This window comes from Nesoenas mayeri (assembly GCF_963082525.1).
Source record: "Nesoenas mayeri genome assembly, chromosome: 3".
Taxonomy (NCBI): Eukaryota; Metazoa; Chordata; class Aves; order Columbiformes; family Columbidae; genus Nesoenas; species Nesoenas mayeri.
In genome coordinates, this window is record NC_137544.1 from 62,874,108 (window position 1) to 62,892,695 (window position 18,588).

Here is an 18,588-nt window from a genome sequence, read left to right on the forward strand (position 1 = left end):
AACGCCGACACATGAGGTGCCACCCCAGGTGACGTGACAGGGATGGGCAATGAGTGTGAGCATCGCAGGGTGGATGTGCTCCTGGACAGGGCAGCACCCCAGGGGAACACACGGTCCCCAGAGAGAAGTGCAGCTGGTGTCACCCCTTCTGCTCTCTGCCCTGGCCATGACGCTGGGCCCCGGCTGACCACCCTGGAGGGGCAGTCAGACCACTGCAGCAGGAGAAGGTGCCCGTTCCTCAAGGGCTTACAATGTCATGGCAGAGGAGCATGCCAGAGGACTTGGACAGGAAAATCTCAAACGTAGCACACTGGACTTGCAGATCTGTGCCCATGGCCTAGACATACTGGCACGGAAGCCAATAGCAAACCTTCTGCTTCCAGCGAGTGCCACAGCTGCCCAGGCTGCCCACACCCAGGGCAAGGCCTGTCCACCACGGGGTGGGTGACATGCAGCAGTGCCACCGCTAGCAGAGCCGTGATGTGAGCTGGTGGAAATAGGGTCCCAAAATGTGAAGGGTAAAGCAGGCCTGGAACTAGTTTGCAATAAAAGACATATGCTTATGGTTTTTTTGTTTTGCTTTGTTTTGTTTCCATAATGTTTGCTATTGGCAACAAAAACAAATAGCAAATGTTAAAGTGTTACTGACAATGTCAACAGTGGTCTATACAAGCAGCTGAGTATATAAAATAATATATGCTCTGGTTCAAGATCCTGACACTTTATCACAACAATATACAGCTTCCTAGGAAATTATCTGAATGTGGAGCCAGGAACTACTTTTGAACCCTTGAACAGACAGGGCCCAATACGGTTTTAATCTGTGGGTGAAACCTTGGCATGACTGGACTCAAGGGCAAAACCCTTTTGAGCAGGGCCAGTATTTCACTCGCTATTTTTACAACTGTCCTGAGATAAGTTCAACTCGAAAAACAAAGCAAAGCAATAAAGAAGTCTTGAGTCCTTATTCCCTCGTCCTTCAGTAGGACCTAGGGGTGCTCTGGATTGCAGCTCTCTCTGGTGAGGTACAGACACCTTCCAGCCCCCAACCAGGTCGCCCTGGGCTTTCACAGGCCTGACTGGCTTTAGTGATGCTGGCTACACTTGCACACAGTTATTTTTAATTAATGTGCATTGTGAATTAGTTTACCTAATCCACAACCTGCAGACAAGGGTCTTTATTCTCATTTACACTAAATGCTCTCTGTAGCACCCTGGCAGGAGCAGAGGTGACTTCAATGCAAAGAGAATGAAGCCATTAGTAAAATATGTCATTTATGAAGCAAAATCACACTGCTGCAGCTCCAGCTTCAAAAAGAATATTTAAACGGAAGTCCATGAGGAACACTATGTTCTGTTTTCCCTAATTTATTTTTTAGCTCCTAACTGATAGGAACCAGCATCTTCCCTCTCGCTGTAACCTCACTGTCTTCAGTGGTGTTCCTGAAAGGATACTTTAGCCTCTGATCCAAGCATGAAAGACTGCCCCTGATTTCAGTGACGGTTAGATCCATTTCTGAGTCTTTAAGAGTCTTAATCGCTGCTTATAATTAGGAAAAACACTATGCAGAGCAAGATCTGGTTAAGGATAGTAAGATTTTGTCTGCTACTGCCTCCTTACTAACCCACCATCTTACAGCAGCCCTGGTGCTAGCAAACAGGATGTAGTCTGAGGGAACAGCCAACCTGCACCGTCTCTAATGAGCCCAGATAATGCACATGTCATCAAACAGGATTTTACTGCCCAATTAAAGCTCCCAGAGGCATTGTTGTGATACTAAACCCAGGAACTTTTAATTTGTTTTTATCACCACATTAGTAAAATTTGTGCAATCCTTGGTTCTTTGGCAGCAGAAGCAAACAAGTGTGCCTTCAAGCGACTGCCCACCAAGGACAGACAGCAATGCAACCACCACTGCTGAGCATTTGCTAGTATTTGGTCTTATCTGGTCACGACTCGCTTTATCTGCTGCCGTTGTTTGCCAGCCACGGAAACTAAGATTAAACAAGCACATCAGAAGAGAAACGAGAGTATGAGAAGCGTGGCGTGTCTTACTGCTTGGAAGAGGTTTTTTTCAATTTGAACTTTGTATCTCAGACACTCCAGGATTAGGACCTGGCAACACAGAGGCAGAAGGGCTCTGATAATAACTCCTACACCATCTGCTACACTGCCAGATTCTCCCTTGGCAGCTACCGTCATCATTTTGTCATGGTAGAACTACACCTTCAGTGGTGAAACCTAAATGTAGCAGTAGGCATTGGCATCATCTGACCATAAAGATTAACTCATTTCATGGATCGATAAGAACAAGGACTTTTTTTTTATATTACTTTTTATGTATCTGTTACACTGACGCTGCAAGGTCAGCTGGAGGCAGAGGGGCGACAGGAGGATATGCGTGTGCTTCACAAGGTAAAAAATACCAGAAGTCTTCTGTGTATTTTAGACAGAAACTGAAGTTTAAGGAAAGCAATTGGATAATATTTATTTTACTGCTAATTATTTGAAGGTTCTGAAATAGCACAATAAATGGGTGAAATTGCCTCAAGAGTACAAAGGGCAAGTAAAGCCATGCCCATGTTGCTCCTTAACTGGCTTGCAGCAGATCGCATTGCAGCACAGACTGCGCCTTGCCATGGTTTGTGAATTTACCTAAAGCCTCAGTTTGAACAGGTCAATAAGAAAGCCACGTGCCATTTAAACTGCAGCCGAGGTGCAGGATTGCATAGGATAATTCGTACCAAAGAAGAGCCAGGCAATGCAGTTAGAAAAAAGCACATACTTCTGTAGCATACTACCCAAGGGCTTGAATTAATGGCTGGTAACTCAAAGCAGTGAGGCTATATGCAAATCTCCCACTACTCCATGGGTCCAAATCCTCTGTTATACATGCTTTCTTACTAAATACAATGAATTGACCATTCAAGCTTCAGTACTGTGGTATGCAGAGACTGTGAACTCGGTCTGTGTGGATTTTCTAATGCTCTCTTTGCTCCATTTCTCCTTTTCAAACACAGAAAGTCTGGAGAACTCTATGATCTGTAATGGGAGAAATAAGAAGTCTAAAATTTGCTTGATTGCAGCTCTGATGCATTAAGCTTCAGGCATCGGTGTCAGTCCCAGTACTTTTTCTCTGAATGGGCAATATTTTACAGTTATCGTTCTCTAAACAAAGCACAATTTATTATACAAACAATTTGATACCTATGGCAGCTAACTCCAGAAGTAAAACCATCTTCCTACTTAAGGAAGGTAAAAGCAATGTCATACTTTAAATTGACTTCATACGAACAACAGCAGAACAAAATCATCTGAGAAATGACGTCCATGTCCTGATCAAATGCAATCACACCATATGCAATTGAATTTGGAAAAAGTGGAAGGAAGTTATTCCCATTATTTTACTGGTGTTCTTAATGTGTTCACACAAATCATCCATGAATACATGAATTAAAATACTTACAGTGTCTCTGCCTTTGCCCTCTTAATTCCAGGTCATTCTGGAAGCTCTTGGTACTGCAGAAATGTGTTTTCCTACAAGCAGTTTAATGAAATTAATGGCCCAAATCTTGAACTACCTCCAAAGTTAAAGGGATATAATTTACTTTTTTAATCAAATGTCTCTATGCTGTAAACATTTTTGTCTTCATCACTAAAGCAGAAAGACATTTGAAGCCTAATTTATTTTTCAGTATTTATGCTTTTTTTTTGTTTCCACATTTTTCTCAATAGGACTGTGATAGCCCATTTACATTTTCTTTATTCGCAGCTTTTCTTCATTTGATATTTTAGTTCCTGCATGCTAGCACCATGTTGCAGATCTGCATGCAAAGAGCACCAAGAAATCTTAGTAAAATTTGTTCCAATTTATACATGCATTAATTCATATGCATACATACACACACGTATGTATGCATTTGTGTCTATGCATGTATGTGTATGTACACATATTACAGAAATAAAAATAGTCAAATTTACTAACATGTGTTATCTGAGCTCATCTTATTGTCTCTTAGGCTCTGCAGAAAGTTAGCAATCCTGACAAAATTTACCTAAAAGCTATGTCATGCCAAGTGACTTTTGGAATGTCACCTATGAACTTTGTTTGTTTACTTTACACATAGGTGGATGACTTCATTAAAATGAAGGAGATTATTTCTTCTTTGGATCCTCCCTACATTATCTTCTCTATCCCCAAAGCCCACTCTGCACAGGATCTTATTTTGCTGCCACTGCTGGAACTATGATTTTGGGTTACTTTTTCTTCAGCCAGGAGCTAAATTAGCAAGAGCACATCCTCCTAAGTATAGGTCTGTAACCTCACTGCAAATAACAGTTTGGACACTGCCAGCTGAGATCAGTGCTCTCAATAACCAGGTTTGATGCTTCTAGACAGTGGTCAGGCTGACAACTGACCCAGTGTCCATATACACACATTGCTCAAGCCATTCATCTTGCCTGCTGCTGCCAAGAGAAGAGGGGCTGTTTGTGCAGGCAGCTAGCAGCAAGATGCGAGTACATCTGGAGATCCTTCAAGAGCAGGCAGAGAAAGTGGAAACATCAAGTCTCAGCTGAACCCAAGATAGGATTCCAGGTAAAGCTCATGCTCTACCAGGAGTGTCAAACTCATTTTCACCGGGGGCACATCAGCCTCATGGTTGCCTTCCAAGGGCCGAATGTAATTTTAGGACTTTATAAATTAACTACTCCTACATTTATACAGTCCTAAAATTGCATTCGGCCCTTGGAAGGCAATTGCAAGGCTGATGTGGCCCTCAGCGAAAATGAGTTTGATACCCTTGTGCATCCAAACAGGTTTCAACAAAATCACCATGAGGAACCTCCTACACTGAGTGCCTTGGCTTTCCTTCCCTCTTTGCATGACTAAGCCTGCTACAACACCCATGCCTTGGGAAAAAACAATACAGCCACGTGCACAACAAGGAAACTGACGCAGCAGTAGCTGGTAGCAGCCAAGCAGATGGGCTGCAATGCAACAGGTGTCCTACAAGCCCAGGACAATCACTTGAGCTGTCAAAATTATCTCCATCTCCACAGAAAGACCATCTCAAGTTCGAGCCCATGGCAGAGCGATGGCAGCAGCGCTGGACAGTTTCAGCATTAGAAGAAAGCTGACTTGCCCCTGACAAGCTGGCAACTGGTCAGACCTGCAGGACACCAGGAGGGAAGCGAGATGCTTGCGAACAACAGAAATTTGTCTGTGCAGAAAATAATCTAAGGACTTGGGGTCTGCTTAGAGTTTTGGTTGTTGTTACCTGCAAAATCTAAGGCAATATTTTCTATAAAATAAAACTAACACCTCAGTGAGACTGGTGTTAAGTCAAAGACAGACTTTGATGCGCTCTGGATTTACGCCAGCTAAGCTGAGATCATTCTCTGACACTGTGCTCTTGGTTGCAAAGACAGTTTGTCCAGCATAGGGTACACTACTGTCATTTCAGGTTGGCAGCCATGATAAAGCACCACCACTGGCAGCTGATCGTTTGTCTTAAAAATCTGAAGGGGCCACGAAAGCACCTCTGACCACACACTTTGTTAGCGCTTCTGCTGGACGTTGTGCAATTTCTTTACAAGGAGAAGAGTGTTCCACCTCACTATCCCTTGTTATTGCCATGTCTAGACAGGGCGTGTTTCAAGTGTCCTCCTTCCCAGTACCTCCTCGCTGGTCCTCCAGGTCTAGAGACAGACAAGAGAAAGGCAGCAGTGGGGTCTTTGGTCCTCCACAGTGAGGCAAGATCCCTCTGCACTGATGTCACTCCGCTCTTGGTGCGCGCTCAGTAAGACAGTAATTTGTCATGAGCGTGGGCCCTATCCATACATGGCAGGCTGGAGGAGGAATGACCTCAAACTCCGCTTCTAATCCAGGGGGCGTTGCCAAAGCACAGTGTTTGAGTTTGGTGCATGAAGCGCAGAGATATTTTCAGCTCCTGAATCACACTTTTGGCTCCTCAGCTAACTTGAACTTCTCCTTAGTTTTGTTTGCAATTTTTCACCTTCTGCAATCACCATTGATTCTCAGAAAAAGAAAATGAGCTGGTACACTAAAGAAAAAAAAAAAAGCCTTGAATACAAAGATTTTCTTTTATCATTTTCATTTTAATAACTTCTATTTTATTATTTTGCATGTGTGGAGGAGTGGAATTTAACAAATTAATAATAGATTAGTGGCGCATCACAAATGTCTGGTTTCTTTATTTCAGGTTCTAAATATATGCTATTAAATGCTGCCACTGAATGTTTTCTAATGATTTTACTGTCCAACACAAGAATGAAAAAGTCTGAAAAATGAGGCAGTTCAGCAGCAAGTAGTTAGCCTGGATACAGCTATAGAATACCTTTTAGCTACATATTCCTATAGCTGAAGCAAGAATGTTTTGTAATACCTGTCCCATGAAACCACATTGACTTGAAAACAATTCACAACCATAATCTGAAACTGGCATTAATGAGAAAACAAAACCTTCATTTTACAATAGAAAGGGAATAAGTTTTAATTGGCATATCCTGCCAATTACAACTGCATCACCTCTCTGTCGCTGCGCCCTGACTCTGCTCTCACTGAATTACATGGAAAAGCTCCAGCATACAAATTACACAACATCAGTCACAGCTAAGCAACTCATTTATGCATATGCTTAATTCCATCTCTAATCAGTAAAGCCAATTCAGCAAAGCAAAGCATGTGCTCAAGTCAAAAGTGAATAGGTGGCGTGTATCTTTCTGAATATGGGTTTTTCATAGACTGAAGATGTTACACAAAACTTCCCTTGATTTCCTTCTTCCTGGAAGAAGCTAGAATTGAGCTGTTAATCAAACTGTCATTTATGCATGTTAAGTACTAGTATTTTTAATTCATCCAGAGATTGGTTAAGCAAAAACAAATTTTAAGAAGCTATGGGACATTCTTGGGCTGGACAGAGACATACATACATACTACCCTCAAATTGCAGGGGACCACAGAGGCAGGAGGAGGTAAGGAAAGGTGAGGCAAGAAGCTACCATAGGAAATCCTGTACATCCAGAATTGCTGATGGGCCTTCCTGAGCCCTTGCACAGAGAGAAGTGAGAGCCTTCTTATCCACTGAAAGTTGAATGGAAAATCACAGGTGTTTCAACTCCTCTGTTTCCATTTCCCTCCCATGGGAATGAGGAAAGACCAGGGATAATTAATATACACCTCGATAAGGCATGTGCCTCTTTCCTCTGAATGCACTGAAGTAACTGGACAGCCTCTAAAGTCCTCTGAAACCTCTTATTGTCCTTTAAATTTCCTTTAGTCTTAGCAAACAACATTAATCTAACAGAGACAAAATCCAGGCAAGCACGGATCCCCAGGAGCACTCCCCGACTGCGGACAAGTGGGAAAGAAAAATCCTGTTGCAAACAGCAGGGCTGTGACTGCTCATGGGGGATTTAGGCTCAGCATCAGCAGCTGCACTGCTTGCCTCCCTCTGCCCCTCTCCCCAGACTAAGGGGCCTTATCTACCTTTGCTTTTCGTCCAATCTCAGAGATCAGGAATCAATTACAAACGCTGTGGGGCTGCCCTAAATGATGCTTAGCTGCCCAAGGCAGCTTCCTCCCAAGTGGGACCCCCCGAGCCGGGCTGGGAGAGCTGCAGGGAGGGGAGTGCTGAGGGCCAGGCTCTACCTGTTCTCCAGCTCCTCCAGGCTGCCAGAGACAGCCAGCATGGGGTCGACCCTTTGCTTCCTTCTCTGTTTGAGATTACAGTCTGTCTCTGCCCCGAAGGCACCACGAGCTGCGGAGTGTAAATGTTTGCAGAAATTAAACAACTCCAGCAAAATACACATTATGCAAACATCTCCTCTCTTCCCAGATGACACAACATGGAGCACCAAGCACAAACAAAAACCAACCAAAGCAAGTGCAGAGGCACTGTGGGAAAAAAATCATCTAGCGAAGAGCTTCTCTGCTCTCCTTACAGCCATTAGGACAGTGATAATGCTGAAATGGCTGGCGAGCCCTGAAAATTGGATAAACTGAGACACAGAAGAGACAATTGAAAGCAAGGAGACAGACGGCAAAAATAAGTGAGACAACAGATGGAAAGCAGAAATGCAATGTCTAAACTGCAGCTGTAATTCTGCTAGTAACAAGCACAGGTAGTTCAGCTTGCTTTCTTGTTTTGAAAAGGGCAAGAGTTTTCTTCAAAAAAAACCCAACAAACAAAGAAGCAAACAAACTGGTTAGCAGAACTGCCATGGGTTCTCCCCGGAGAGTTTGTGGGACAGGAAAATTATTTCTCTCCCTACCTAGGAGTGAAACAACCTTTCTAAGAAAGGGCAAAATTCTGACACCCTCTGGTGTCCTCATTGTACTAGTACTGTTAGAGGTGGAAAGGGGTTCACATCATTAAAATCTATATCCACAAGTGTTTGGGATGCTGCTGGTCAAGGTCAGTCAAAGGAATTGTGAAGAGCTCCTCTGTGGCAGCACAGCTCCCTTAGCCTTTCTCCTTTACTAGCATGATTGTTACAAATAGACAGGAAGAGGGACAGTTATTGTTCTAGCAGCGTTTTATAGACTAATTTAGCAGTTTTTCTAGCAGACTTTTAGTATAGTTTTGATAACATGCTAGTATGGGAAAGACGGATTTCCACATTGGACAAAGAGACAGTTGTGGCAAGACTACCTATTTTTAACACAGTTTATTCCTAGCACCATTTCAGACACAGCATTTTCTCCCCCATCTGTTGACACAGTTGTTTTGTTTCTTTAAAGACACAGTTGTCTGTCTCTTGGGAAAAAAAAACCAAACCAAACCAAACCAAAAAACCCCACCACAGCACCTTCAATAGTTGCAGAGAAAAACAGGAGACTGAAACTCAATCAAATCAGGTTCTGGCCATTGTGGTATTGTAAGTGCAAGTGTGGATTTTTAAAATTCACATCTGGTGTACTCAGCAACTAAGATGGTTTATTGATCTAAGGAGTCTGACTGCGAACCTGCCCTCAGAGCGACATTCTGGTCTGCTCAGGAGGAATGCTGCTACAAAAGCACAGAGCAAGATGCAAACGCTTTAATAAAGGAAGAAAAATGTAGTGAGAGCACCAAGGGGAATAAAACAACAAACAAACAACAACAACAAAAACCACACCTGAAGTCTGATAAAAATTAAACTGGCATAACAGGACAAAATATTAAGTAATCTTTCTGACACTTGAGTTGCCAGGCGGTTTTCTCTGATTTTTTATGATAATTTTTCCTCACTGGACTGCTGGACTTCATAGTTATGATCTTCAAGGGAATCTGAAACCTTATCTCCCCTCAAAGGCTTTTCAGGCAGCTTGAGAGTTTGTAGGTAGAAGCAAATAAAACTGAAGTATGGCTGAGGTGGGACCTCTGCAGATCACTAAAGCAACCTCTGTTCTTGTAGGACAGCCTATTTGCTGGGAAAGTTGCAATATGAAAACCTGATATATTACAGGTCAAGACACCAATACAGAGCAGACTCATCTGTATTGTGTTTTAATTTCTTTTTACGCTGAGAGGTGCCCAGGGACCTGAAGAGGTGACAGAAAGATAAATCACGCATGACAAACTGGAACAGAAGACAAGGCTGTATCCAGAACAGGATAGCTCTGCTGGTGCAGCTGTCCTAGCAAACTGTACTGACAGTGTGTTCCCAGCATAGCCTTCTTTTGCAACACCAAAATCACATTATTTGCTGGCACAGCATTTTACTGAGGTCCCTTTTCCCTCATCCAGCAAGCAAAAAGTGTTTCAGTAAAAGTAAAGTTTTGTCCTAAGTGTATCCACAATGAGAGGTTTTGTCAGTCAAGGATCAAGCTTCTTTATGCCTTTGGCCAAGACAGCTATGACAGCAGAAGTCTGTAAAATATGCATGTTCTTCCCTTGCTTGGAGCGAGGAGTCTTTTCCAAAGACTTCAATACTGGCTTCTGCCACTAACATGAATCTTAGCTCCTCATTCACTTTTGCAGAAATGCAGAGATAAAATGCTAGAGCACGCATGCTCTGATAGGAAAGGTTACAGGATTTCCACAAACAAAAGAAATCTCCAGCGTGCCTGTGGCTGACCCCAGCTGCTGCTCCATCACCGTTCTGGAGGAGAAGGCTGACCCTCCTGGCCTCGCACACATCGGTGAGACTCAGCTTGGGCTGAATGCCCTTCCCCGGAGCCACGGGAAGGAGGGAGCAGACACAGGCTTGGTGCTGCTGTCTTTGCAGGCACAGCCTTCTCCTGCATGAAGAAGGGAAGGCCATGATGTACAGCAACACAGGAGAAATTATGCCAAACCAAGTGCCTGGGATTGGGTGTGCTGCTTTAAGAAAACAACCAAATTCACTAGGATGATGAAAAATGCAGCTGATTTAAGTTGTATTTTAAAGGAATTTGTGGATCTGCTTTCTGGAGCTGTGTGAAAAGATATTTTCCAGCTGTGCTATATGGTATGACCCACTGGTCACAATCACCCAAGTGATGTAAGATTTTAACACTGTAATCTATGATTTTTATGAGAGAATGGGCAGTGACTTTAACATGCCCTTGAGGAAATTCAGATCAGTGGGGGATCTGGCAGCATATTCAGGCACAGTTTTCAACCTGTGAATACAGCCTACCTGCTTACCTGCCTTTGGTTTGGCAATGTCTAGAGCTGCGGTCCTTGGCCACCCAGTATTATCTAATTTCTTTACAAGGCATGTGGTACATATTTCTGGAAGGCTGGACCTAATCCAGGCTACTACGGTTTCTATGGACAGGAAGCTTGAAGGTTTGGGATTAAAACGGCAGGAGGCTGAAAAGAAAATTGAGGACCTGGAAATAACAACTGATGGTCCTGACGCAATCGTCACTGAGAACACTGCAGCTCCAAAAAATGTCATCAACAGCCTGAAGAATAATCTCAGATAAAATGCTAGGTTTTGGAAAACAGTGTAAAGCTTCTGCAAATATAGTTACCAGACAGGTTCTGCTTCACTTCTGCATTTGAATTTCAACCAGTTCTCCACAGCATCATGTAGGAAAATAGCACAATACAAAAGCTTGTAGGTATTTGATCTACCTCAGCATGTCTCATTGAAGGAAAATGCTGCTGGCTAAGACCTTTCGATGAGTGGAGTGGTGGAGTAGAAATTTCCAGCTAATAAGAAAGATGCTGCATGGGCAGAGTGTCATCTTCAAACTCTGTGGCCCCTTGCAAAGGCAACACCCATCCACCATCTGAGATCTGCAGCACAGATGAAGAGTCATAGGAAAGGCAAATGGAAAGTTTCAGTTTCTGTATCATTACAGTACTAGCTGAAGAAATAAGCTTGTCAGCAACCCCACTGAACTTAAAAGCCGTGAGTAACAACTATCTGTGATGTGGTACTTGACAGAAGACTCATTACTTCAGGGCAGACACCCAGGTTTTCTCCTGAATTTTCAGGACTCATGAATGTTTTTGTGGGCAAAGTACCACCCTTATGTCCTTTTGTGATGGCCAAGATAACAGAGCTGGTCTAAATTAAAGTCTCCAAAACAGTGTACTAAACCAGTCCCTCTCTAAACTACCTTTATTTACTATTCCCAAAAAGGTCACTAAAAAGCAATATATTTTAAAGAAGAAAATTATTGACCTTTGAAATACAAATGGCAGTGCAAGTGAGCAGAGCCTCCACTGAATTTATTCATGCCTGTGCCCAAAAGTCAGGTGCCAGCTCACACAGACACCCTACCACTAAATGACAGGAAAAGGCCTTATGGCTGACTTAAAGACACTGACAGGGATTAGCTAAACTTGGTTTCTGAGGCTGTTTCCTATTAGTGTGGAGTATCTTCAACGCCTGGTTGGTTTCCCCAGGAACCAGACAAATGGAAAAACTTATTTTTAAGCTGCCTTTGCTCTCTCTGCTGTGTTCTGCAGAGCTTTAGTGCAGCTGCAGGCAGAAGAGTAAGTACTATAAAGCAGCAGTTTCATCAAGACTTGTCTCCTTAAAATCTTGAAGATTGATTCTACGCTAGGGCTTCTGCTCAAATACTAGTACAAAACAGAAAAATGGCAACAGTCCACACTGACTGTTGAAAGTGCAACTGAGGCAAAACTGCCCTCAGAAAGGAACCAAGAAAGTGCACGGCACATAAAAAAGCTTTCAGATAACACCACCGACATGCTAGATAGGTGTCCTTAAACCTTGACAACAGGAAAAACGTTTCTGCCAGGAAAACATAATGTCACTGCTAAGAAACATAAGAAATCATGTTAAAGGCTTCTCGTGATGAATAATACTCACCATTCAGAAAAAGACACAATTAAAGGTGATATGTTGGAGAAAAAAGGACAGAAAAGACTCCTACTGAATTCTACATCTCCAAAGAGTTATTCAGATTCCCACCTGAGTGTTTCCAGAGAGGAACACCACTGATTCTTATTCAGGAAGTTACAACAGATATATTAAAATTCAGCCAATTATATCCCAAACCATCAACGGGCTGTTCAAGAACCTTTGTGAACAGCAGAAACCACTCATCACAGAAGAGCAAGCACTCAGAGAAAACAAGCTATTTTTCTATCAGGACTACTTAACAGGAGACAAGCAGAATTAGGAGATCCCAGGAAGAGGTTCCAGGCAGGCTCACTGTGCCTGATCTACCTAGTGTGCCCTAATGATACAGTAAAGCACTTCTCACCGCTTCTCTAAGGATTGCTTACTAAGACACCAATCCTGCAGTAATTTCAAATGGGATTTAAAGGAAATAAGTGAATGGAATCAGAATTATCTTTGGTGGAGCTGCTTCTTTTCTTTCCTTCTGATAAATCAAAGAAATCCTTAACTTCAACTGCAGATCCAGGTTTTGGCACCCACTTCCAGTCTTCTTCATATCATTTCATTACAACCACTACTGGCAATGAGCAATGAAGTCCCCAGCGGGTTTGCAGATCGTCACAATAACATGATTAGAAAGCTTGATCCAAGTATCGTGAAAGTCAGTGAAACCTGGATTGAGCCCAAAGAGAAATTATTTTCCCTGCTATGGGTGGTTAGGTATACATTATGCTGTTTCTGTTGATAAAAGCAAATCTTTTCCCATCCACTGATTTTAATTACCTAACAACAGAGTCTGCTTTTGAACAATATAGTGCCATGAAAGAAATCATAACATAGAATAGAGAAAACATGTCTTCTGTGCCATGGGTTCAATTAAAAATTCCACTGACTACAGTAACTGTTGAGTAAAACTATGACACCATTACCTAAAAGTATACACATACGTACGTTCACATGCATACATCAGCTTACTGATCTGCAGGTCCTCTGAACCCTTCGCTGGGAGCCAGCTTTATGTCGAACATTTGTAAGAGGAGAGATATAGTCCGTGTGGTCATGGGGGGACACAGTGTTATCTCACCCCCTGTATAATACTATTCTCTAAAACTGTATACATTTCCCATCTTTAAAATATGGATATATTTCCACAGGAAAAAAAAAAAAAGTTTTATTCTAAGGAAGAAAACAAAATGCTTTAATAATAATCTGAATATTTATAAGATATTATAATTTTAACACAGATTTCAAGAGATTGTTCATATACACAAACACAGTATTGAGTTTATGTAATAATTATTTGGCATTTTACATCTGCTGTAACATGCAAAGTAGTATTGGTAATATTTCTAGCTCACATGCTGTCATTAGCACAGGCGGCTGTTTTGTCAATAGGGCTGTAATAATCCACATACTGACTGCAATAATAAGTCAATATGACATGGGTTGTACCTGAAGAGAACACAAATCACAGAAACATTTGGATTGAAAGCCACCTCTAAACGGGTCATCCTAGATCATCTATAATAGACACCTCTCTAGTCTTGCCATGACTGACTGACTCCACACCCTCCCATGGCAGTTTGCTCCACTGACCTAAATGTTGCATAGTAGTAACCCCTTTCCAATATCGAACAGTCTGGCAAAGCATTCCCCGCTGCAGCTTAACCACAGTACTTTCCCCCATTTTCCCTTCAATAATGTGAAAATACCTTCCTCTGTTCTTTCCAGTCCTTTTTCACATACACATATAGTTAATGCTCTGACTAACACTTTCTTCAGACTCAATGTATCAAGATTTCTTATCTCAAATACTTTATCATCTTGACTTTGGGCTTTCCCATCTTCCTGAAGAATCCCGTGAATTGAGGTTACCTTTTGGCTCTTGATTTTGTGAGCTGAAGAAGATTTGAAACGTTGGCACCAAGTCCAGTTAGTAATTTATTTTATGAGGCTTGAAGTTACAAATATGTCATCACACATCTCCCTGCTTCATAGTGCCATTTGTTCTTTCAAATTCAATACTGTTCTCCCAAGAAACACCTTGAGAAAATCACACATACAAGATCAATATGCACATTAATGAGATAGCTGGAATTTAACACCACTGTTCTTCAGGGTGTGCTCTGTAATTCCAGGGAACTTCCACTCAAACTTGAGGAAGGAGTGTTACCACTTATATAAACATAGGTCACCTCCATTAGGCTTTGCTAGGAATGAAGCCACATCAGCACCAAGAATACCTGATGATTTACACAGAGTGTCTGAAGGCTGTCAAGGCCACACCAAGTTCCAGTAGCAGGAACTTAAAAGCTGCTTCTGGTATGCCTAGTCAGGTGTAGTCATGGCAAGGCATCATACACTTTGATTTTTCAGTAACACCCTTCACCTGATATGTATTAATGACTGTGACACTCCTGTGCTCCCAACAGAGAAAAGGTCCAGGAGCAGAGGTGAAGCTGGTGGCCTGTTCAGGTGTACAGTGAGTCCTTGGCTGAGCTCTCTGGAGTCACACACCAGGCGTGCGAGGCGTGTGTGACCAAACACACACCCCTCCTAACTCTGCCAGTGCCTCACACAGACCCCTCTGAGTGATTCCTGAGCCATCCATAAAAACAGACTCAGGTGGCCAAGTTCTCTGTCCACTACAGAAAGCCTACACCAGTTTCAGTACCCGAGGATTTCCAAATATTTCCACAGTTGTGGAAATAAAATATTCATTTGGTGTATCACTGTATCACAATGCTTATGCATTGAAGTAGAATCTGGGACTTTAAATCAATTATTTGCCTGTAACATAAACCAAGTTCATTTCCCCAGTGAGAATATATGCCCAAATAAAGTGGTAAAGAAGGGGCTTTCACACATGGAGACTTTTTTTTTCCTCTCTTTTGACAAAAAAAAAAAAGCAGAGGGTATCTGAATGGCTCACTCCACAGTTGCCTCAAATAGCTGCAATATAACACTCATGCAACTTGTTTTCGGAATCAATATGGGGGAGGTTTGTGTTTTCTAGTTTTTCACTGTTTCAACAAAGAGAGGACACTGCTGCTGAGACTGTCTCTGCCTATTGCCAATGTGAGAAGCTGAAAACACACTTAACAATAGCATGGCAGGAGCAGTTTATGGATTAGAGACAGCTCTAAAGTCTGATACAGACAAGTGTTACGTTTTCCAACACACAGCTCAGACGACCAGCTTATTGACCATAAAATGAATTATATAAACTAACTTGTATTATCTCATCTGAGACCTTGGTTAGTCCACCACCTTTTTCATATATACATGTATATATATATATTTTTTTTCCCCAGATAACTGTCAAGTTACATTCCTTATATAACACTGCTGCAGTGCTAACCTGAAGCATAATGACTGTGCTCATTATACGGTTATTATGAGCTCTGGGATGAAAAGCTGTCAACAATTTGATTTACTCCATATAAGGTAAAACATTGTTCTTCTTGTAAAGGGAATCCCAATTCTATCTTTCTGAAACAGTAGCAAAACTCTTATTGATTTTATTGGATTAAGAGGAATAACCACGGGTCTCCCTCCAGCAAGGCATGCAAGTCCATGTCTCAGTGGGTGTGTGGGACAAGGAGACAAGTTGCTGCCAGGTAAACTGCTGGATCAGGCCTTAGTGCACAGTCCTCTGCATCTCTGAACGAAAGAAGATGGTACAGAATGTTGCAGCGGTCATGGGTAAATAGATCCAGTGTTTTCGGGATCTATATACAGTAAATTTTCTTGATTGTTCAGTTTAGTTTTTCTTTTTTGCTGTTTTTGCTGTCAATTCAGTGCAGCCTATTAAAGACTGTGAAAAGAAATGGCCTTCAGCATGGATTTATATTCCAACCACACAATCTCAATTTCTTCCAGAAAAAAAGAGTTATTGAACTAGTTCTCCAGTTTTCAGATAAGTAAGGTCCAATTTTCAGATATTGCCCTTATGTCATAATTATATATTGCAAAGTGATTAATATTTAATATATTCCAATTGCACTGATACCTGTGCAATTAGGTTCCAAATATGTTACACCAACTTTATCATGACAGTACAAGTAGGTAAGTCTCTAACACCTTCCTATCTATTTATAGGGAAGATTTTTTTTGCCATCTTTTTTTAAAGACTTCTGATCTACAAGTATTTTAAAGGCCTCACCTCTGGTGAACAGGGAGAGAGACTTTCATTGCTACAAGTTCTTGCAGAAAAAAAGCAAAGGTGTCCCTTATTGTGGCCTTTCAGTACCTAAAGAGGGTCTATAAGGAAGATGGGGACAGACTTTTTGGCAAGGCCTGTTGCAATAAGACAAAGGGTAATGGTTTTAAACTAAAAGAGGGGAGATTCAGGCTAGACATTAGGAAGAGATTTTAAAATGAGGGTGGTGAAACACTGGCACAGGTTGCCCAGAGAGGTGGTAGATGCCCCATCCCTGGAGACATTCTAGGCCAGGATGGACAGGGCTCTGAGCAACCCGATCTAGCTGAAGATGTCCCTGCTCATTGCAGGGGGTTGGACTAGGTGACATTTGAAGGTCCCTTCCAATGTAAACCATTCTATGATTGGTATTGATTCTATGACTCCTTCCCCAGGATTTCAGCTTAGCCCTCACCGTCAGCATCTGACTGAGTTGCAAAGTGTACATTTAATTCTGTTCAAAACCCTTACTCATCTTCATCCTGGTTTATTGCAGTTGTTTGCCTACCAGCCGTATTCGTATTCCGCAGCACCAGTGAGGCTCTGCTCGCTGCAGGCTGATGGATCAGTGCAAGGTCACAGACGATGCCCTCGCCTGCCCTCTCAAATGCTGCCAGCAGCTGCCCATTTGCCTGCTCACTTGCTCTCCCTCCCCTAAAGCAGGAGAGGGCTTTCAAGGAGGCCCAGGCTGCAGGACCAGATCCCTCTGCTACCTAAAAGGGAAGTTTTGACATCTAACATTCATGTGCAAGGGCCAGAGGCTGAAATGAATCAGGCAGGAACAACACAGACCACAGGTAAGTGTATTCCAGTGTGTTATCAGCTGTTTTTATTTTCTAACAAGCTAGGAAAAAAGTAGAAATTCTAAGAAATTCTAAATTCTGCTCCATCCTCATCACCTTCCTGTATTGAGGCAGTTCTGATGCAGCAAAATACAAACCAAACACAGTAAGATAGCCCAGTTTCACAAGCTCACAAATAAAAAGCACTTCCACTTCTTGGGCTGCAATCTACAACCAGCCACCTTGCAGAGCCCCCTCTCGACCCCATCCATGCAGGATGAGCCGGCACCTTGAACCCTCTTCCAGCCAAGCAATGTGGGTTTACAGCTAGAGGTGGGAGAAAGGTTGCAAAGAAGGAGCAAACCTTCTCGTGACCACGGTGTCCCTACCCATCCCTGCCACTCTTCCAGTGCCACCCAGAGCCTCCTCTTTTGGGCTCAGTGCCCCCCTCCATTGCCCCCCGAGCCCTTTTTCTGGGACCAGCACTGAGACGCTGAGGAGTGATGGCCAAGGGAGTCTGTTCCTGCACAATTCACCCCAAACCATAACTCTAAATGTATCTTCCAATTCTAGTCATGTATTCATAGGTCCCTGCACAGGGACATATTATTCTTTTAAAAATATTACAGGAAAATGCTGCAATGATCGTCATTTAAAAACTCCATCATAATTTCATTAAAAATTAACAAAAAGAAAGCATTAGTGTTGTCCTGCCAACTGGGGGTGGGGGATGTCTCATATTATTAAATTGAGAAGGGCAGCAATGGAAAGCCTTTTTAGATTGGTGTTTCCATTCTCTCCTCTTTTGCTTGGTTCAGAAGTCCTGCATAATTAATACTGTAGTACTTAATAAATGCTTATGAACCTACTACCTCTCTGCTCTTTCTGTTTAATTAGGTGATTGACTTCAGGCGTACTATAAATTATAATGACAATTTAATTACTTTTTTAATGTGCACACTTAAAAGATTTATAAACAGGAATAGAGTAGTACAGTGCACTGAAAAGTAGAAATACCGTAAACTGGAAAACAGCACAAAGTAATCCCATGTAAAGTATCTCTTCAGTGTCTGAGCACATGTAATGACTGGGAGATACAGTATTTACAGTGTCTGGTACAACCAGAGAGAACTGTGTATTTCTATCTGAACATGTGCGTACGCTGCTTTTAACTTTTTCTTCTAGCACTTGCATATCTCACTCAGTTTCATGGCAAGAACCTAAACTGGTTCCAAGGAGAAGTCGGGCTATGGACTTCAGCATCTCTGAAGTAAAGTATTTGTAAAAATGAA

At 42.3% G+C, this 18,588-nt stretch overlaps 1 protein-coding gene across 4 annotated transcripts in view; it reads right to left on the reverse strand.

Annotated features, from left to right (window-relative positions):
* The window catches only part of HIVEP2 (HIVEP zinc finger 2), a 141,965-nt gene that overhangs the window by 54,982 nt on the left and 68,395 nt on the right, over positions 1 to 18,588 (reverse strand). The window contains exon 4 of one of the 4 annotated variants that reach the window (XM_080341339.1): positions 3,468 to 3,538. The exons of the other annotated variants lie outside the window; for them this stretch is intronic. The gene's annotated coding sequence lies outside the window, so the exon portion shown is untranslated. The remainder of the gene's footprint in view (positions 1 to 3,467; positions 3,539 to 18,588) is intronic. 4 annotated transcript variants of the gene reach the window in all.